The following is a 22,815-nucleotide window of genomic DNA, read 5'->3' as shown; positions in this document are numbered from 1 at the left end:
TTAGCATTATAATAGACTCTCTCGAGACATCTCTTCCGAGGCATTGTTAGGTTTGTTATGATGCAAATCGGCGTGTGGTGGGATTAATGAAACACACACACACACACACACACACACACACACACACACACACACACACACACACACACACACACACACACACAGAAACGCTTTTTTTTCTTTTTTTTTAATAGTAAAACAATCAGATCACATTAGTGTTTAAAAGAAACAACAACAATCAGATCACATTAGTGTTTAAAAGAAACATAATACACTTTATTTAAAAAACAACAACCCAAAAAAAAAAAAAAAACCACTACTAAGGAGTAAAAAGCAATCAGGTCACATTATTAAAACACTATTGAGTAAAAACACTGATCAGAGTATATAATACAGAGGGGGAAACCTTTGACTCAATTAGATTTTTAAATCTCTTTAACTCTCCTGTAATATCAATTGGCATATTGTTTTGTATGTGAAATTTAACACAATCTGTAAACAAAGTCAAAACAGTCATCAATTGCCCTACACCAATTTGAGCCCACACATTAAGAATACAGTTCATTTTTTCAGACAAACCTGCTAAACTTGACATGACAGAGTGGATGACTAAATTGTCCCATGGTGTTTGAAACAATGATTCTGACAGCGATCGGACTTTTGACATTAATGCAAGCATTTTCTGGAGAGAAACATCATTGACATTGTTTTGTGAGATGACTTTCTCTAGAATATCCGTCCAATTTTGGATACGGTAGTAATATTTCACAATCATTTTCCTGATAATGTTACCCATTCTCGTTTTCCAAAAGTTCTGAATAGAAGATCAATGTCTGATTCGGTCAATTCCACAATAGCTTTATATTCTTTTTTTATAGCCCTTAATTGCGTGAAGATACTGCACTCTGGAGCCAGTTCTTGTAAAATGAATGTAGCTGTACTGCGGATCGTTTTAAGAGGGGCTGCTGTATTGAAATAGAAAAGCATGGTCGATAATGTGTGGAGAAAATTCGTATTGCATAGTTCAGCCATTACCTTAGCGTAATTATTGTAAAAATAAAAGTAGCTCTCTTCAACATATAGGCAGGTATGATGCATTTGACTCAGATCATCAAGAATACAACCGTCACACGTCTCCTTAGCATGCTCCATCAATGTATTGTACAGAAGATGAACAATCAAAAGTTTGACACGCATGTAATCTTCAACTACTAACCAGGGTAATTGTGGTATTTCCATAGCGAATTCATCCCAGTCAGCATCCTCACCCAGCGGGACGAACTCCTTTGGTTGGTTGTTGCAGGCCTCTGTCGTTGTAGGTTGTTCCAGGATATCAAGGTACCATCCTATATCCATGTCCTCTGTTGACGTGAGCTCCCCGGCCATTGTAGGGTCCATGACGGGGTGTTGGTCATCGGGCCTTACGGGTTGGCTCACAACGGCATCCTCATAGCCAGCAAAACCACAGTCACCGGCTACCATGATGCCCTGGTCTGGACTGAGCACATGTGTCACGTCACCCTCCATTAATGGCGCCAGGTACATACCAGCTATCGGATATGAGACGCATGCGTTGTCAATCAGCTCTACGGAAGGAGACGCTGACCAAAACTCCTCCTCCGCTGTTGCATATCGTGGTCCGTCACCTCTCTGTGGTGATGGTTGTGGGGGGCTTGCAGGACTGCCAAATGCATCGAAGGCTGATGATGATGGCAAAATGACGCCGGGTCCTGGGAAGAGACGGTCGAATCGGCTGGCTTGTGCGTACACCTTTGCCTCCAGGTCGGTTTGCTGCAATAGCGACGGGGATACAGCTGCAGACGTGATGAGAGGCAGCCCCATAGCTGAAGGTGACACGCTCGGCCTCGTTGCAGCTGTTGAAAAGTCGACGCTCGGTCTCTCTGGCTGCGGCCTCGTTGTAGACACGTATGAGCTGGTGCTTGGTCCTTCTGAGTTTGGTGATATGCTGCCCCCCAGACCCGACTCTGTGTCGGAGCTGTCAGGAGTAGACCAGAGTGTAACTGTACAATCAGGCACGGTCTGCACACCTCTGGAAGTCTTTTCTCCTGGACCATTCTCCATGGCAGGAAAACTTGGCAGAAGTCGTCTTGTTGGTCTTCTTTGAGGCATCGCTGCTTTCAATCTTCGGTCTCTCTTAGATGGTTGAGCTGTGACGGCTTGGGAAGGCATGTGGGACGGGCCATACGATCATGACCTCTCTTATACAATTTACACAGGTATGCTAATGACTACGATCCCGCCTTTCTATGACAAGAGGTGAAGGAGGGGGGTGGGGAGGTGGGGGTGTGGTTTGGGGAGATTTTTTTTGAACAGTTTAAAGTTAATTTAGTCTAAAACTAACCTCCGCTTCACTCCTACAATGTTGATCCAAGCACGGCTAGAAAGAAAAAGTTCCGAAATAGTGTCTCCACAGCCTTCCATTCTTTGATACCATTCAGAAAGCGGTATATTCAATAATGTCTGAAAAATCCCACATTCACTGCTAAACACTTGTATGGCGAAATACAGTATTTCATTCACCTCCCCATCTTCCGGGCCATCAATAGTTTGAGGAGAAACTTTAAGACGTAAAAAACATTTCCCGCTCGCTGTAATCCTTGATACCCAAGTGATGTACAACTCGCCCTGTGTTCCATATTCATCAAGAAAATCTTCCATCACTCTGGGTGCCAGCTCACTTACGATGGCCCAGTCGTTTGAGTTCAAAGATCCTTTTGAGCTGTCATCACCACATGCTGTGCTTGCATCGTCAAATCTGCAGACGTTGGCTGCTCCTGGCGGGGCTTCGTCCCTCATGTAGAATGAAACCTCACCAACCTCGTAAGAAAATCTAAATCCCCACATGGCCTCCGGTGTTAAGCGCCAGTTTTGCTCAAGCTTCTCTGTAGGAGGCCTCTGTACACGTTGGAGAAACATTTTCTTCCTCTTGGGAGCATCCGCAAGTCCAGCTGAGCCTTTGTGGCATAGGTGGATGCTGACCGGCGTTTCCGCAATCATGATCCGATCTTCAGGTTTGTGGTTTAGCAGCGTAGCTTTAGCTTAAATTTTTTCTGTGAACTCACCCCTCAAGCGAGCCGTAATATAGATGCTACCGGTCCCACCCCTTTTCAAACCACACCTCTCTGTATCACATGTTTTTTTAGTCAAAAGCTATTAACTTACACAACTTTCATAAACCCATCTAAACAAATTATAACTATCAGAGATACAACCTGCACTAGAACGCTCTGCTAAAGCTAATGGTTGACGGAGACGGTTTGTCTTGAGACACCTTCAACAATTTGCACATTGACGACTCATACAACGACTCCATCCTGTCTGATCACCAACCCTCCTAAGAAGGCGGCTAGAGCCATCAACACCAATGCAGAAACGGAGACAATCAAATGGAGACGGCCACGGTGGTCTAGTAGTGTGAAAAAAAACATATTGACCATGCTTTCTTTTGCAGACATTGCTACAAGAAGCATGGATACAACCCAAAAAAATAAATAAATAAATAATACAACCAAAATACATAAATATGCCCCAACTTACCTCCACCAATATGCCCCAACTTACCTCCACCAACGGCTCCATCCTGTCTGATCATCACCCCCCTAAGGAGACGGCTAGAGCCATCAAATGGAGACGACTATGATGGCCTAGTCATGTGAAAAAACACATTGACCATGCTTTCTTTTGCAGACATTGCTACAAGAAGTATGGATACAATCAAAAAATACAACCAAATACATAAACATACCCCAACTCACTTCCACCAATATGGCTAAAAAAAAAAAAAAAAATACCGTCAAACACATTAGTATGCAGAGCCATCAACACTACAACCAAATACATTAACACCCCCAACAGGCCTTCAAAAGGGTATGGCTACAGCAGAAAAAAAATGCAACCAAATACATAACCATCCTCCAACATGCCTCCAACAATATGGCTTAAAATACCACACACTAACACGTAGAACCGCAGATAGAGGTACTATAAGAGGCACGGATACAGTCATGAAATGCTACCAAATACATTAACGTGTTAAAATACCACACATTAGCATGTGGGGCCACAGACATTGCCTCCACCAATATGGCTAAAGCTATAATACCACCAACCAATATGGTGACACCCCAAATACATTTACACATCATATGTGATGCGAACTGGTAAAATTAAGACAGTTTGTCTTCATCCGCTTTCATCAATTTACACATTGACTGGTGATACCCCCCAATACATGCACCATCAGGCCATCAAACACATTAGCATGTTTAGCATGCACACCTGCGTAATATTAACCATGACCAATATGGCGATAGATAAAATAGCTAATATAGCTTGGTAAAGTAAAAAATACATGTCCAGACATGCCGCCGCCCGCAATAACCAATAGGGTCATCTCCCCCCGCGACAACCAGGAAGACGCCATCTTGGCCAGCCAAGATGGCGCCTTTCTGTCTGACGCACGAGATGACGCCTCTCTGTCTGACACCAGGATAGAACACCTGACCGGATGGGACGAGCATAACCATGTAACACCTGACACAGGATGAGACACCTGACCGGATGTAACACCTGACACAGGATGAGACACCTGACACAGGATGTGACACCTGACACAGGATGAGACACCTGACACAGGATGTGACACCTGACACAGGATGAAACACCTGACACAGGATGTGACACCTGACCGGATGTGACACCTGACACTGGATGTGACACCTGACACAGGATGTGACACCTGACCGGATGTCACACAAGGATGCTATACTCATTAGCATAAACACCTGCTACATTTGCATAACAATAGACATCAAAGCGAGCTGCATTGTCTTTCTCTCTCTGACGGGGATAACGTCTTATCCTTCTTGCCCACAAAAAAGAATCCTGCTCCCAGAGGTGAGGAGGGTTAGGGTTAGTCCCCTCCCATCCAGGGCGGAGACAGAGAGGGGAGTGGAGAAAGGTATCGTCTCGATCTGGGCTTGGGAGATGAATTCTCGGTCAATTACTTTCACATCCTGAGTCAATGAGCGCAGACAGCTTGTGACTATGATTATGGACTGAAATTATGGCAGGTAGGGAGAAGTGAGGAGACTTGACACTTGGAGGATGGTCCGGCGTCCTCCACTCACGACCGTCGGACCCTCTCCATTTGGCCGAATCGGACAGCAGGTGACGAAATGATCCGGGGAACCGCAGTACAAGCATTGTTTAGAATCTCTGCGCCGCTGCAGTTACTCCGGAGTGAGTCGAGTCCGGCCAATTTGCATAGCCACGGGCTCTGGAGGGGACTGGCTAGGCAACTGCCTGGGCGGACTGGATTTGACTAAAAAAGGCTGTTATCTTCTAAAGGGAAATGTGCTTTCAGCAGTTTGCAAACATATTTTTAAGGTTGTGTTAAACTTATAATCATATCAATATAATATCTAGTATTGGAGTGCTTGTGTGGATTGGTGGGGGTGAAGAATGTGCAGGCACACTGCATGAACTTGTTTTCTTCGAAGTGTTGTGGAACAGGCCCAGACAGGGAGTACAGGACGAAGGGAGTACCGGACGATATCACCTCAAGGTCGGTGAGGAACGAGAACAAAGAACACCACCACGTCCAGGTGGTCGGGCTTCGAGAGGAAAAAACCGAACCGCCTGACCACAGCGATAACACCTCGACGGGGAGGAGATGGCCATCGACCAATCATCACACAATGTTTTGCATGTTTTAATATTCATATTGTGTTTCTTCAAAACTGGGCAAACCGGAAGAATGTGTCGTCTTTTGGTGGTCACAAAAACGCACGAGTTTTAGTGTGAGGGACCCGGGACCCAGGCCTGTAAGCCATGTTCACTTTGTTAGGAATAAACAATTGGTAAATTTAGTCTGATTGATCTACTGGTCTTCTCTTTGACAGAACGAAGTCACAAAATTGTTAGGTGCGCCAGTGTGTGGATTGGGACATAGCAACTCGTGTTAAGTGTTGATCGCAATTTGAAGTCAGATCAATAGCTAAAATCCGTAGCTTAACACTTCCCTTCAATCTCTCCCATCGAGAGTTTCTCCTTCTCTCCCTTATGCGATTCTCTAACCAAATGGCCAGGGAAATCATGTCGTCTCATATCTTTGGTTCATCTAGGACTGCCAATTTGTCCTTTAAGGACTCATCCAAGGCCTGAAAAAAGGCCATCTTCAAGGATAGGCCCCATCCGGAAGCGGCTGCTAAAGCACAAAACTCAATGGAAAAATCTGACATGGTGTTATTCTTCTGCCTAGGCCCCCATAACCGTCTCGGTTGAGAAAGTCTGCTTAAACTCCTTCAAAAAAATCATCGTATGAACAACCAAAATGCCTGTAGTCAGTAAATTGGGCCTCTGCCAATCTTACAGCCTTGCCCGTGAGGAGTCCCAAAATGAATGAGATTCTGGCTTTGTTGTGGGGAAAAAAACGAGGAGACCGGTTAAAAACTAGCGAACATCCATCCATTTTCTGAACCGCTTTGTCCCCACGGGGGTCGTGGACGTGCTGGAGCCTATCCCAGCCATCATCGGGCAGTAGGCGGGGGACACCCTGAACCGGTTGCCAGCCAATCGCAGAGCACACAGAGACGAACAACCATCCGCACTCGCACTCATACCTAGGGACAATTTAGAGTCTTCAATCGGCCTACCAAGCATGTTTTTGGGATGTGGGAAGAAACCGGAGTGCCTGGAGAAAACCCATGCGGACACGGGGAGAACATGCAAACTCCACACAGGGAGGGCCGGAGGTGGAATCGAACCCGCACCCTCCTAACTGTGAGGCGGACGTGCTACCCAGTGCGCCACCAAGCCGCCACTAGCGAACATTGAAGGAGGAAACCTCTACAGCTACCACCCTCTCCAGAACTTCTCTGGATTGGGGGCATGAACCCCGCTGGGGTGCAGAGTCCGTTGTGAGACTCCGTTGTGGCGTCAGCTGGTGGCGAGGGGACAGGCAGGATAGGCAGACACTCAGGCGACGCGTTGCTGGCAGCATGCTCCTTAAGAGCCTCATCCTAATGAGCCTGATCAGCCACACCTGTGGGTCCTCCGACACCCTGCTCATGGTGGCCCCGTGGACAAAAAGAAAGCTCTCGGACCCTGACAGATTTCAAATCATAGTGGAAACAGTTAAGATTATAACACACACTATATAGTGTTAAAGATCCTCATTACAAGTTAACTTTTGCAGCTACAGTATGGTTGCAAATTTTGCATTTTCATTTTAAAGTGTGGAAATGTGACTCTTTACTCACATAACAGACAGTAATGTTGTAAAGAAACATCCACCCATCCATCCATATACCGCGGGCGTGCTGGAGACAATCATATTATACTTTCAAAAGTACGTAACTAGTAACATGTAAGATATTACATTTTGAAAGTAATTTGTTCAACACTGTACACATGCAGGGGTGTAACGGGAGATTAAAGTAAAAAAGGCATAAAAACAGTGCTGCAGCACGGTAGATGAGGGGGTTGAGATGGTGTCTGCCACAAGGGTAACTCAACAGTAGCCATCAATATGCAAGGCTCAAAATATTGTTTTCTTTGCAGAGCAGTTTCCGAATCAATAACTTCATTTGAGAAGCGACTTTCTAACTTTTTGGAGCAATTACCGTATTTTCACGTTCAAAAGGCGCAGTCTCAGTTGTGCGCCATGACTGTGTTTAACACACACATAGGGCGCAACAGCTCATAGGGCGCGGGTTTTATATATACAATCTACGCCCACACTTACACATTTAACGTTCTCATGGCGCTTGTTGCGTGCTGCGCGGGATGTCCGATGTTGAGCCAGGACAACAAAGATGTGGAGCATAGAGTTGGTTCTTTATTGGCAAGATTTTGGGTTGTTTAATGGCAGGCAGTACACAGGGCATGGCAACAGATGAAACAACAGCTTCTGTCTCCAGGTCAGCTTCTTTTATCCTGTCTGGAAAGGTGGGAACTTGTCACATGACCATTTTGTACCTGAGTGTGGGGGGCGTCACCCCCCTGTGTGTTTATCCAGTTATGTGTGTTGTATCCGTGTTCTGATTGATCAGTTATGTTGACATAAAATAATAAAAGAATTGTACATATATGAGCATCACATTGTACAGATTGTCTTTCCTAATAGAACATGTACACATTGCTGTTGCTCTCTCTTCAATCCCCCTTTTGACGGTAGATGAGGGGGTTGAGATGGTGTCTGGCACAAGGGTAACTTAACAGTAGCCATCAATATGCAAGGCTCAAAATATTGTTTTCTTTGCAGAGCAGTTTCCGAATCAATAATTTCATTTGAGAAGCGACTTTCTAACTTTTTGGAGCAATTACCGTATTTTCACGTTCAAAAGGCGCAGTCTCAGTTGTGTGCCATGACTGTGTTTAACACACACATAGGGCGCAACAGCTCATAGGGCGCGGGTTTTATATATACAATCTACGCCCACACTTACCCCTTTAACGTTCTCATGGCGCTTGTTGCGTGCTGCGCGGGATGTCCGATGTTGAGCCAGGACAACAAAGATGTGGAGCATAGAGGTGGTTCTTTATTGGCAAGATCTTGGGTTGTTTAATGGCAGGCAGTACACATGGCATGGCAACAAATGAAACAACAGCTTCTGTCTCCAGGTTAGCTTCTTTTATCCTGTCTGGAAAGGTGGGAACTTGTCACATGACCATTTTGTACCTGAGTGTGGGGGGCGTCACCCCCCTGTGTGTTTATCCCGTTATGTGTGTTGTATCCGTGTTCTGATTGATCAGTTATGTTTACATAAAATAATAAAAGAATTGTACATATATGAGCATCACATTGTACAGATTGTCTCCCATAATAGAACATGTACACATTGCTGTTGCTCTCTCTTCAATCCCCCTTTTGACCTCGAAAGAGGTCAACAAAAACAGAAAAACCATGCTACAGAGTGACATCAAAGAGCAAGAGCACAAACAAAAAACCTAAAAGACTAAGTGATAGCGGACAGATTGGGGATCGTGAAGCGTGATACATGATAAAAAACAACAATGTCAGGAATAATTCCCAGTAATGAGGAGGTTTTTCCTCAATACTCCAGTTCAATTTTAGTGTGTGAGTGAAAAACCTGCGGCAAGATATAATATTATAATGCAGGAAAGGTCTCACACGACCAGAGCGTTATCAATAACAACAGTTCAAGACAAAAAATTGCTCGTGATGCATGCGAGGTGCGCTCCACCACTTTTTAAGGACCAGTCCACCTCGGCTCCGTCCACTTCCGTCTCAGGACCTTCAGCCAGACCGATGGAGTTATTTGGATCTCGGCCGTCCCTTCTGGGTCCGCTGTCGTCTGTTCTGCAAACCTGGAACCAAAGAACTGGACAATAGATTGGAGATGTGTGCGAGAGTGCTTACCGCCCTCCGAATCTGCAACCGGAAGGGTAGACGCAGGTCCCGGAAAACAGCGTCCGTTCTGCAACTCAAAAGGGGTGTGCCCAGTTCGGACGTTAACGGACATACGCACACACATCAATGCCAGAGGGAGCCCAATTCAGATTGGACTCCGCCATCACCTTGTTCAGTTTATCTTTCAATGTGCGGTTCATTCTCTCCACTTGGGCCATAGATTGAGGGTGATAAACTGAACCAAATTTGTGTCTTAGCCCCAACATTCTTTCTACACACTGAAGGTCTTTGTTCTTAAGGTGGGTGCCATTGTCTGACTTGACAATGTGTGGAAACCCATGTGTCGGGATGTAGTGATTAACCAAACAGCGCGTGACATTCACTGCATTCTCCTGCCGGCATGGATAAGCCTCTGGCCAACCTGAGTATGCATCAACAATCACCAACAGATATCGGTTCCCACCCACCTTCTGAACCATATCTGTAAAGTCCATTACCACTTCCTGGTCAGGTTATGATAGATTTGGGGCATTTTTACCCACCTGCGGTTTCCAGGTTGGTCTTGCATTGCACTCACGGCATATTGTACAATTCTCAACCCTCCCGTCCACTACTTCCTCCATAAAAGGGTGCCACTACCTTCCCACTCTCCGTTTTGTCTCTACTTTCCCCACATGTCCCGGCCAATGTGCTCAAGGCAATATTGTTAAGGCTCGTCATGGCAGAGCTAAAAAGAAACCTTTGAATGTGTTCTGAGAAAACAAAGAAGCTAAACCTTGACTATTCTGTCTTTCTATCAGAGACTCGTTTCTACGCCAAATCCCGCCTTCTGGGCCCCTTTGGATTTCCACATACTCACCTCTTCCGGTCTCACTCGTTTTTGCTGTAACAGTAGTTCGGAAACTGACCATCTAGCCTGTCCACCCGATTGGATGGGCAGCTGCACCATCTTTCCGTCATCCAGTAACACCTCTTTTGCGGCCGAGTACTTTTTGGCATTGCCGCGCGAAATCATATCTTGTCTGACTGAATGTCCTTTGCATTTTACAATCGCCACTCTCTTAGGTTTTATTACCGCATCCCTTAGCCGCGTAACATCCGTCAGGTATCTTACCGGGTACCTGACGCGGTGACGTACGTGATTCTTTCCCATTCCGTCAGACCAACCGTTGTGACCACGTACGCAGAATCCGTGTAAATATTTACACTTTTACCTTCCGCCATTTCCAACGCCTGAGTCATGGCTATCAGTTCAGCTCTTTGTGCCGACTGTGGTCCCACAATCGGTTCGGCCTTAATCACTTCAAACGTGTCGTTGTTCACGTGTGTTACCACTGCGTAAGCTGATTTAAGCGACTCTTGGCCTCTGAAACAGCATCCGTCTGTGAACAGCACTTCTGCATCTGTCATCGCTTCCATGTACAAATGCTCACGGAATTTCTGTGCCTGCCAGTCTCGTTCTTCACACACATGCGGCTGACCCTCCCCCAATCCATGTGCCGCATTCACCCCTTCATGTGTGTTAATCAAATTTGGTGCAGTATTTTCTCCAATTTGCACTGTCTGCCTGATGACATGGTGAATAGTTGGCTGGTGACATACTGTACCACTCCATGTGTTGTCAAAATGTGTGTTTGATGTCCAAGTGTAATGTGTGCAGTCTTTTGCAAAGGTTTCGCCAATGCCGAGGCACACAGGGAGGTTGTTTTTGTTCATATGGGTCTAGCAGAACAGATCAAAACATGAGTACCGTAATTTTCGGACTATTAGTCGCTCCGGAGTATAAGTCGCACCACCCATAAAATGCACAATAACGTTAAAAAAAAACATATATAAGTCGCTCCGGAGTATAAGTCGCACTTTTGGGGCAAATGTATTTGTCAAAATCCAACACCAAAAACAGACACGAACCAGCAACAACAGGCTAAACGATACGATATGCTAACGTGACATACACAAACGAGAGGCTGAGAACGGGCCTAACGTAACATTCAGAGTTATTCAAATGATTATTACATCAATAACACGTTTATCAAACCATCTGTGTCACTCCAAATTATAAAATACATCGATCATCGATCGTGTAAACAATGCCGCGTACGCGCGCCGTCGGACTCGTGATTTGCATGTCTAATTATTCCACAGACCCATATAACGATATATAAAGTATATTTCAAATAACTATCATATAGCAACAATATTACCAAACCACCTGTCACTCCAAATCATAAAATACATCGATCATCGATCGTGTAAACAATGCCGCGTACGTGCGCCGTCGGACTCGTGATTTGAATGTCTAATTATTCCACAGACCCATATAACGATATATAAAGTATATTTCAAATAACTATCATTAATTCATTCATTCATTCATTTTCTGAACCGCTTAGTCCCCACGGGGGTCACGGGCGTGCTGGAGCCTATCCCAGCCGTCATCGGGCAGTAGGCGGGGAACACCCTGAACTGGTTGCCAACCAATCGCAGGGCACACAGAGACGAACAACCATTCACACTCGCACTCACACTCACACTCACACCTAGGGACAATTTGGAGTGCTCAACTATATTTCTTTTTCAGTTGTTTTTTTTTGTTTTGTTTATTTGTTTAATGAACTTGAATATTGTGCATTAAAATGTGAATTGCTTTATTCGTTTTTTCAGTGTATTAAAAATAATATGTGAGGTGATCAACTGTACTAGTAAGTAATGTGTTAATGATCAAGTAAATTTTTTTGAAAAAAACCCCCCACATAAGTCGCTCCTGAGTATAAGTCGCCCCCCCCCCCACCCAAACTATGAAAAAAACACGACTTATAGTCCAAAAATTACGGTATTCTTCGATCCCCCCCTATGCTTCTGGAAAAGAACAGCGGAAACAGATCGGTCCTTCACAGAAACATCCAAACAAAAGGGCAAGTCGTACCGGGGAATGGCCATATCAATTGCGGACGACAGCGAATGTTTCAGGGCAATGAACAGTTGTTCTGCCTCCGTCGTCCAGGCCAGAGGAGCCGTGAGATTGCACATGCCAGCCTCCTTGACCAACTGTCGCAACGGGGAGGTAAATTCAGCGAAGTCAGGGATGAAATTACGGGAGTGATCGGCAACACCCAAGAAACAAAGCATCTCCCGTCCTGTTTCCGGTCGGGGATGATGTAGGCTAGGCCCCAGAAGACACCATTCGCCCAAGGAAAGAAACAAGCCGGCGGGCACACTGCAATTTAGATCGGGTGACTTCCAGACCTTGGGACCACAGGCGCAGCAGAACTGCCTTCGTCGCCTGCAAACAAACAGCCTCCGAGGGGGCAGCAAGAAGTGTGTCATCCATATACTGGACGAGCATGACACCATCAGGAAGGGTCACTGAAGACAGAACATCACGGAGGGCTGCGTTGAAAAGGCCAGGGAAAAGGACAACCCCTGGGGTAAACGAGTGTAGGAGTAGGTCTGACCCTGAAAGGTTAAGGCAAAGATATGCTGGAGCGACCTTTAGAGCGGCAGGCAGAAGAAAGCATTCGCCAGATCAATACAGGAAAATAATTTGTGGTACGGAAAGAGCAGAGACAACGCCGCAAAACGGGTTGGGCTGGAGTGAGAGGAATGAGAACTTTAGCATTTATGGCGCAGAGATCATGAGCCATCCTCAACTTCCCACCTTCTTTTTTAGGATCCGGCAAAAGCGGGGTGTTCCAGGTGGGGTCTGACTCCACCTGAAGACCACCAGAATGAAGGAGGGTGAAGACATTTTCGGAGACCCCCGCTGCGGCCTCAGGGGAAATACGGTACTGACGCAAACGGACCGGTTCCGGGGTGATCTCAAATGTAATTGGAGAGACATTGCGACACAGGCCAACGTCATTGGAGCCCTGTGACCAAAGATCGGCAGGGAGCGCATCCATCATCTCACCGGCATCCTCCGAATCTGTAGTCTCCCGGCCATGGTGGCGAGGCAGGAGAACATGTTGCAGGATGGAGGGGACTGGAGTAGCCGACAACTTCTTTCAGTAAGAATCACAGAATGATGAATAGGACAGTTCGGAAGACACGGCAACCCAATCGGAAGCTCGTGAGGCCGCATACGTCATGGAGCCTAGATCCTTAGCGGTGTGTTCTGCTGCCACCATCACCGTAATATGGGGGCTGCATGCAGGAAGTGACGTGTCTGGGGGTTCGTCCATCCTGTACCACGCACGTTGATCATCAGATCAGTCAGCAAAGCCACCCCAGCAGGCCCTGGCAGTAAATATGTGTTGTATACTTGCCATTCCCTGCCCTCCACCTGTTGGAATTCCTCCGCATATATCAAATCACCCAACCTGTCAGTATAAAGTGCAATGAAAGGGATCAGACTGGGGCAGGTAAGGGTGAAGTGTCCGGCACCAAGGCCGCCAACTGTCTACTTGGCGCATGACCTGATGCCATGAGCCCGAGGATGTTTCCACCGCCGCCCAGCAGCAGGGTCGGGCACGTCAGTGACCAAGAACAGAGGAAGAACGCATGAATCATAGGTCTGTTGCACAGTACAGAGAAACCGTTCCCCATTAGGGAATACAATCCAGTGATGCGGCTAGCTTCATCAGGAGGTCCCTTCCCATCAGATTGATGGGACATTTGGGAGCCAAGATGAAGGAATGATACAGATGTTGGTGAGCCACGGCCACCTTCACACCATGTGTCAGAGGCAGGGAATGTGCCCTACCCGAAAAACTGGTAAGAGATACCGTTTGGCTAGAAAGGCCCACCTGAGATGGAAGCTTCGTAACGGTGGAATACCTGGCACCGATATCCACCATAAAGTCGGTGGCCTCGCCATTCAGCATCACTCTGAGGACGGGCTCCTGCAGACCCGTCTCCCCGATTATTGGCCGCCGTCATAGTGGATACTGTCCCGCCCCCTGTCCAGGACCAGCGGGTGGGCGCACATGCAGCTGGACACAATCAACGTGGATCAGATTGTGACGGACCATATGCCAGTGGGTAGCGGAGTTGGTACCTGCACCCCTGGTACAAATGTCCAGTCTTGCCACAGTTCATGGCCGTAAATGACAATGCGCCGCGGGGTTCACCCACAAACCCACGACCTTGATTCGCAGCCCACCTACCTCCTGGCTGACCGTAACTCGGACCCCCTGATGGGACATTCATCTGAGGCGCCATGATCGCCTGGGGAGCCCACTCTGGTGGTTCAAGATTAGACGTCGCCTGCGTCGCTGCTACCGGGGCCTGCATCTCCACCTGTTGGGTTCTGGGCTGGCATGCGGCAGCCTTACCCTCCTGGACCCTCAGGGCAGTCAGTTCCTGTTCAAGTTTCTGCAGCTTGGACTCCTGTTGGGCGGACTTCTCTTTGTGTCGCATCAGATAGAACGTCACCAATGAAACCCACGCACGATGATCCACGGACAACACCGTCGGATTCTCGCGTAGCTGTTCCTGCACCCTAGCCGGCAAACCGCGACTTACGGCAGAACGGAACACAAAGGCGGACATTTCGCTCAATGTGTGGCTGGACGAGGTCTTCATGCTAAATTCCTCCACTGCCCTGTCCAAGAATTTAGTGGGAGATTCCCCAGGAAGTGGTGATAAGATCATTTCATCAAAGACAACTTGGGGAGTAGGAAAAAGTAGACGAATAATGGCGGACAGAGCACGCGTCATGTTCCCATCGAGTGCAGTATCCGCGGGACAAATAAGCCAGGCCAACCTCTGGCGAAGAACCAGCAGGTTCTCCGCAGAGCAGCAAGAAGTGAGCAAGGACAGAACATCTCCCGTGGTTAAGATCTGACCCGCGGTGGCCGCAGAAAGTCTTGCCACCCACGGCGCACCACCATTGGACGATGGAGGCAATTTGGCTACAATCAAATCCAAATCCACAAGTGACCAGGGAGTATATTTAAACTGCGGAATCCCCTCAGCGGAGGACGTGGATACCAAAGGCATAGCCAATGAGGTAAGAGGTCTGGGCTCCTCCCAACCATCCACAGCCCCCCCCGTACTTCTACCCGCGAGATACAACCTGAAGGATGACCAACGGACGGAGGGCCATCCCTATTATCAAACGACCTTTCGTCCAACAAATTCAGTCATATAGCCTCGATTGTTTTGACACAGTCCCCAACCGGATCCACGGAGGGAGACCGGGGGGTCACCGGGGAGAACCGGGGCGTGGTCCCGCCAGGCTGCGAGAAACGGTCAAGCGTAATCAATTGCCCAAGAGAGGTGGCACCCCCAGATGTCGACACGTGGCTAGGCCACCTGGGGGTGCTTGCGTAATTGTCCTGCATCTAGGGCCCGACCTGTGTCGCCCCTAAATGGTGGTCATCAATAACCGAGCGGGTATGAGCCAGAAGGGAGTTAAGTTGTGCCCACCGGTCACCATGCAGAGGAAAGTCGTTTGTGCAGCCAATAATTTGATCAAGCGCCAAAAGCGCCCACAACCGTTTCTGTAATGGTGGACAAAAGTTGGTCAAAATGATTGCCTAGCATAGGGTCATCACCCCTTTGTGAAGGCCCCGGAGCAGACGCAAGCGCGGGGACCCTGATATTGATGGGAGGGGTCCCGGACATATCTCCACTGAGAACGGAAGAATCTACTTGGCCACCCGTAATTTGCACAATAGGTACTTGCAATGCTGGGCCTACACAGGTAGACTGGGATGCCGCCTGGGAGAAAGGGTTGAACAGTGTAGGGTAGGGTGGCGGCCTTGGCACAAACAAGTCTTCATACTTACTACTGGTTTCAGGCAGCTGCGGGTAGCAGCCACTCGCCGGGGGTAATTGAGGAGGAAATGAGCAGCCACCAGAGGGAGTAATCCGAGGAGGAGGTGAGCAGCCACCAGGGGGAGCCAGCCGAGGAGAGGGAGAGGCACCTTTACCCTCTGAGCCTCCGCAGGCTCACCCACCAGCGCTGACCCCCCCTCCTTCCCAGGGGTGCCCACGCCTCCCTCACTCATCCAATATTTGTTCCCAGCAGCCAACATCAACATCCTTACCATCGAGCGCCACATCTCGATCCTTTTACGTCTGTGACAATTTTTTCTATCACGCCACGCCAAAACGCTCCGCTTAACAGCAGACAATTCCTCCAATCTGGTCACCAATTTAGCCTCAGTCCTTTGCAACAAGGCCACCACATCAGTGTTGCATCTCCCAGGGGAGAAATGCCCAGACCTCTGAGAGTCCCCTATCCAATCAGTTATCACCTGTCTATTTTTTACACGTTTCTCTGGTTGGAAATTTTCCACATGAATTGCCACCGCGGCATCAAATTGAGCCCGCACACTTCCATTCGCCAATGGGAGTGCCTCCAGGTCAAACCAATCCCCCCTGAGGTCAAATTCTCCTTCCATATTGCGTACGTAATTAGAGGTTGCACTATCAATAACCCTCAACAAACGCAACGCTATTCACGTATGTAGGATATATCCAAACAAGTACCAACAGCCCAACAGGACCGTTAAGGGCCAACGCTTTATTTTCTGTCCTGCACTATAGTCACAGAAACAACACCCACCAACACAGGTTAGGCCTCGTACACGCAAGTACTCAAAACTCCGTCACAAACGAGTGACAATAAACCCTCACCCCCCTACATTAGTGGAGACAATGAACGATAGAAAGGCACAGGTGACACACCCGGGGAGCACGCTCCAGCAGTCCTTTCACAAGCAAATTACAACAATCATGCACCCCCCCCCACACTCCAACGTCCGTGGAGACAAAGAAAGATGGAGATGCACAGGTGCGACACCTGGGGACCTTTTACAAGCCAATCACAACAATCACGTATCTGACTCACATTCAAAAATCGCGGGGGGGGAGGGGGGAACGCCGCGGCCAACTGATCACACATACACTTTCAAAAATTGGCGGGAGAAAACACTGTGGCCAAACGATCACACCAACACATTCAAAAATTGGCGGGAGAAAACGCTGCGGCCAAACGATCACACCAACACATTCAAAAATTGGCGGGAGAAAACGCTGCGGCCTAACGATCACACAAACACATTCAAAAATTGGCGGGAGAAAACGCTGCGGCCAAACGATCACACCGACACATTCAAAAATTGGCGGGAGAAAACGCTGTGGCCAAACAATCACACAAACACATTCAAAAATTGGCATGAGAAAACACTGCAGCCAAACGATCACACAATGAGGAATCCTGTATACCAAAAGCTTATCTCAAACACCGTTCCACAAGGCGTAAATCTCGAAATTAATCTAGATCGCAAAAACGCACTGCCAAGGAATCCTGTTTCTCAAAAACCGTCCCACAAGGCGTAAATCTCGAAATTAATCTAGATCGCAAAATGCACCGCCGAGAAATCCTGTTTCTCAAAAGCTCATTTCAAACACCGTTCCATGAGGCGTAAATCTCTGCAAATCCATGCCCACACTTCCCCCTTTAACATTCGCATGGCAACAACACACACCCACACACAAGCATACAAGTGTGCGTATTTAAAAATGAAGCGGGAGCAAAACGGAATTTGGTATTCACATTTTTATTACCGGTATTGGTCATCAATTAAACCCATCGAAGTCCTCATCCTCTGTTTCCGAATTGAACAGCAGCGCTAAATCTCCAACAGACATGCCAGGTTCACTTTCTTCACTGTCAGAGTCACATTCCGTGCCGTGTGGCTCCTCGGATATGATGCCGGCTTTTACGAAAGCTCGAACAACAGTACCAGCAGATATGTTAGCCCAAGCATCCACAATCCATTCACAAATTGTGGCGTAACTTGCCCGGCACTGCCTTCCACTCTGTGAAACTATGCTCTCTGTCGGTCATCCATCGCTCCTGCGTCACTCGCAGCTTTATTTTGAACGGCTGGTGTACACCGATGTCCAGCGGTTGGAGTTCCTTTGTCGGGCCTCCTGGAATGACAGCAAGCTCGGCGCTCATTTGTTTCACTTATATTTTCACATCGGCTGTGAGATGGGCACGCATAGAGTCACAGATCAACAGCGATGGTCTCCTTACATACACCTCCCTCAGCCACTCTTCATTTTCTCATCCATGATGACTCCTGCTGGAAACTTCTCTTTAGGCAAAGTCTTTCTCTTAAAATCACCATAGGTGGCAGTTTCTGTACATTAGCATGGGAGCCAAGCACAGTAAAAGAAGACTTTTCGTATCCCGTTGTGCGTACCGCGATCGTCTTAGTCCCTTTCTTCTCCACAGTGTGATTCACCGGGATGTCAAAAGTGAGCGGCACCTCGTCCATGTTGGTGATGTGGCTGGGCTGGATGTGTTTGTCGGCGATGCGTTTGCTGCAGCAGGAGCGGAAGATGGCCAGCTTTTCATTATAATCCGCTTTCTGCGCCAACGTAGTCCTGGTCCAGATGGAAAAATGGCACTGTTTCATGAAACAAAAGCACCAAGGCGGACCTCCTTGACAATGTTCAATTTTCAATTCTGCTAGCGTTGCTGCTTTTAGTCGAATGGTGACCATCGAAACGCTTCTCCCACTCGTTCTTTGCTCGATGATCCACTGTTCGAGTCTTTCCTCCAACTCGGGCCACCTTGCCTTACGTCCGCGGAAACTCAGCTGCGTCTTCTTGACCTGTCGGAGCTCGTTTTCCAGCTTCCACCACTGGCGAACCATCGATTCGTTGATTTCAAATTCTCTCGCGGCTGCTCGATTTCCATGCTCCTCCGCATAGCTGATGGCCTTCAGTTTGAACTGTGCTTGATAAGCGTGTCTCTTTGCCATTTTCACTGTTGTCATAACAACAATGTTTTGCATGACGCATGTACCCGTTCTTTTATATACAATCCACGCCCGCACTTCCCCCGCCCACACTTCCCCCTTTAACGTTCTCATGGTGTTCTCTACTACGTCCGCCTTACAACAACACACACACACACACACACACACACACACACACACACACACACACACACACACACACACACACACACACACACACACACACACACACACACAGGGCGGGGCGTACTGCAAATCCACGCCCACAATACTCCCTTTAACGGTCTCAAGGCGCTCTTTAATTTGTCCGCCTTACTACAACACACATAGGGACCACTGCATGATCGGGTGTGCTGCACATTTGGAAGAAAATCCAATACTTTTATCCACGCCTAATAAACGTGAAAATACAGTAATATTTATTTTATCCTATTTTTGCAGATGAATCCCAGGGAACTGAAGCAATGTTTTTTATTAAGCTATGAACATATTTATAAATTTTCTCTAGCTTATCCAGAGTTGAGTCACGGAGGCAGGAGTTTCTGTTGTGAAGCCCAGACTTCCTCTTTCCCCAGCCACTTTATCCAGCTCATCCGAAGGAATCCTAAAGCATTCCCAGAGCCAGTCTCTCCAGCGTGTACTGGGTTGTCCCTGGGGCCTCCTTCCGGTGAGACATGCCCGGAACACCTCACCAGGGAGGCATCCACCAGGAATTCTACTCAGATAGCCACCTGTCCATCTCCCGCTCCATTCTATTCTTACTCATGAACAAGACCCCAAGATACTTGAACTCCTCCATCCCTGACCCGAAGAGGGCATTCAACCCTTTTCTGACAGAGGACCGTAGTCTCTGATTTGGATGTGCTGCTTTTCATCCCAACCGCTTCACACTCGGCTGTGAACAGCTTCACCCTTTTTGAGCTGCACATCGCGACTTGAAGAAGCCAACAGCACCTTATCATCTGCAAATAGATACAATACTATAAAACATAAAACTACAAATAAATGCAATACTGCGGTCACCAAACTGGACCTCCTCAATGCTGTCTGTCCATGTTATGAACAGAATTGGTGCCAAAGGGCAGCCTTGGCAGAGTCTAACTCCCACCAGAAACGAATTCAACTTACAGCTGGCAATGCGAACCAAACTCTGGCATCGGTGATACAGAGACCAAACCGCCCTTATCAGTGGGATTGGTATCCCATAGTACTGTAGCATCCCCCACACATTTACCTGAGGGACATGGTAAAACACCTTCTCCAAGTCTACAAAACACATGTAAACTGGTTGGGAAAACTCCAATGCACCCTCGAGAACCCTGCCAATGGTGTAAAGCTGGTCCACTGTTACACGGCTGCTTCTCCTGAATGAGATTCGACATCCCGATGGACCTTCTTCTCAAGCACCCCGAAATAGACCAGGGAGGCTGAGCAGTGGGATTCTTCTGTAGTTGGAACACACCCTCTGATCCCCTTTTGTAAAAGGATGGACCACCACCCCTGTCTGCCAATCTAGAAGCACTGTCCTCGATGTCCACGTGATATTGCAGAGATGTATAACCGAAACAGCCTCACAACATTCAGAGACTTTAGGAACTTTGGGCGGATCACCTCGGTGACTTCAACCCTAGATGTAGGAGGGTTCACCTAAGAATCCCCAGGCTGTGCTTCCTCAATAGAAGGTGTGTTGATAGAATTGAGAAGGTCTTTGTATTCTTTCAGTGACTCACAATGTCCCGAGTCAAGGTCAGCTGCAACCCGTCTCCGCTATACACAGTATTAACCTTTTCACTGCTCCACCCTCCTGAGTCAATAATTGACCAGAATTTCCTCAAAGCGGTTTGAAAGTCATTTTTCATGGCCTCGCCAAACTCCTCCCAGTCCTGGGTTTTTGCTTCAACAACTGCTGAAGCTTCGTTCTGCTTGGCCATACGGTACCTGTCAGCTGCTAAAATAGGATCCTTAGGAAAGCTTACCCAAAGACTTATGAGAAACTCAACTCAGCTGGAGGTTGATTTCTTCACAAGGGTCAACCTCGCTCAGCATCTTTTCCAGAGCCTCGAGTTGTGTTTAACTTCGGCATCTTTGCTTCTTGCACGGGACGTTGTAAAGTAAAAGACCGGGTGCAGTAAGTTATTTACACTACTTGATATAATGTACAAACTTTATTTAGGATACTGAATGTAAGCTTCCCCCCAAATAATGGTCAATGAATTGTAGTTGGGCTTTTATACCTGAGCAACCACCAACCCCACTTTGTTCACCCTCCCCCCCAAATCACTCCCCCACCCTCAATACTCCTACATCCCTCACTCCTAACTCCTGTTGCTTTAGCAGATAATGGCTGCATTTATAAATGACAGGCAGCTAGTTGTAGCCATTAGAGTTGTTAGAAATTGTGTCTTATTACACTATGCAGGCATTGATAAACTAGTAAAAAAAATCGGAGCATTTTTGTTTTAAACAGTTATTGCTCAGTGGCGTGAATATCAAATTTCCTACCTTCTGATTCCAGCCCTGTTGTCTGTTGTTACCTTTTTGGGGGTTCTGCACAGAGACCTACGCTCTGTTACTTTGTCCATCCATTCATTCTCGACAGCACTTATCCTGTTAAAGCTCACGGAGGGCGCAGGAGCGTATGCCAGCTGACATCGGGCGAAAGGCAGACTACACCCAGATGGAGGGCACACAGAGTCCAACAACCAGTCACACCGACACAGCCACTGAGCGGGACTCGATCCAACGCTGCCCACCTACAAGTCAGGCGAGTATACCCCTATACCATCAGCAACTTTTGTTACTTTGTATTCTTTAATAGTTTTTCCATCACCATCTCCTTCTCTTTCTGGATCAAAATTCTGTTTTCACATGACACTTTTTTGTTTGTTTTAATTGATCAAGACAATGAAAAGTAAAACACTACCAATCTAATGATTACAATTTTTGCTTTCTTTCAAGGGTAAAGAATAGTTGAAAGTAATGTTTTACAAACAGGGCAAATGAGGAAGGAAGTAGAGGTAGTCACAGGACAGAGGCAAGATATGTGTTTAGAATATTACATCATTTTGACTTCCTCTCTACTAGCCTTTCTGTGACTCCAGTCTGGAGAGATGAGCAATTACTTTGGTGTTTTTGTGTATTCAAGACCGCATAAGAATATTTTTTTCAAAGTGAAACATGTCTGGTTATCAGTATGGGAAGGAATTGTTATGTATAAATCATTTTATTCACCTAGGAGTTTGTGTTGCATAGAGAGGATTTTTCCCCATCGGATAAGCACACTTAAATGGTGTTTTACCGTTTTTATGAGTTGGCTGTAGACTTTAAGTTTGTGTTGATGTCAAAAGTGGGGCACCAAGGAAGAGTTGAATTGATGTTATTTTATTGCATATGATCCATTTTCAAGTTTCTACAAAGGTGAAACAAATATTACAGTTTATACTGTATGTATTAAGATAAGTATGTCAAGGTGGCAACTGCACTGCAATGTAATTTAAATAGACTATTTTACAAATAAGAATTGAATTGTGTTGAAGTTGTTGTTGAGAATGACGTGAAAACTCTTCAAAAGTTAAAAGAACACTAAACTGTGCTGAACATTGGCATTTAGGTCTATATGTAAAAATTATGTTGGCACTAAATTTCGCACAACTAAAAGAATCTAGTGATTTGGGGGCTTTTTGGAGACGAGATTTA

The 22,815-nt window shown here is 46.9% G+C and overlaps 3 pseudogenes; all 3 read right to left on the bottom strand.

Annotated features, from left to right (window-relative positions):
- Positions 1 to 6,844: 6,844 nt before the first annotated feature.
- LOC147061289 (uncharacterized) lies at positions 6,845 to 10,639 on the bottom strand (annotated as a pseudogene).
- Positions 10,640 to 12,225: 1,586 nt separating this feature from the next.
- Positions 12,226 to 14,755, bottom strand: LOC147061288 (uncharacterized; annotated as a pseudogene).
- Positions 14,756 to 18,249: 3,494 nt separating this feature from the next.
- LOC147061287 (uncharacterized) lies at positions 18,250 to 19,070 on the bottom strand (annotated as a pseudogene).
- Positions 19,071 to 22,815: the final 3,745 nt, after the last annotated feature.

This window comes from Syngnathus leptorhynchus, chromosome 2 (assembly GCF_054491065.1).
Source record: "Syngnathus leptorhynchus isolate UIUO chromosome 2, UIUO_Slep, whole genome shotgun sequence".
In the NCBI taxonomy this organism is placed as follows: domain Eukaryota; kingdom Metazoa; phylum Chordata; class Actinopteri; order Syngnathiformes; family Syngnathidae; genus Syngnathus; species Syngnathus leptorhynchus.
The sequence above is the reverse complement of the archived record's forward strand: the minus strand, read 5'-3'. Positions and strand labels throughout refer to the sequence as shown.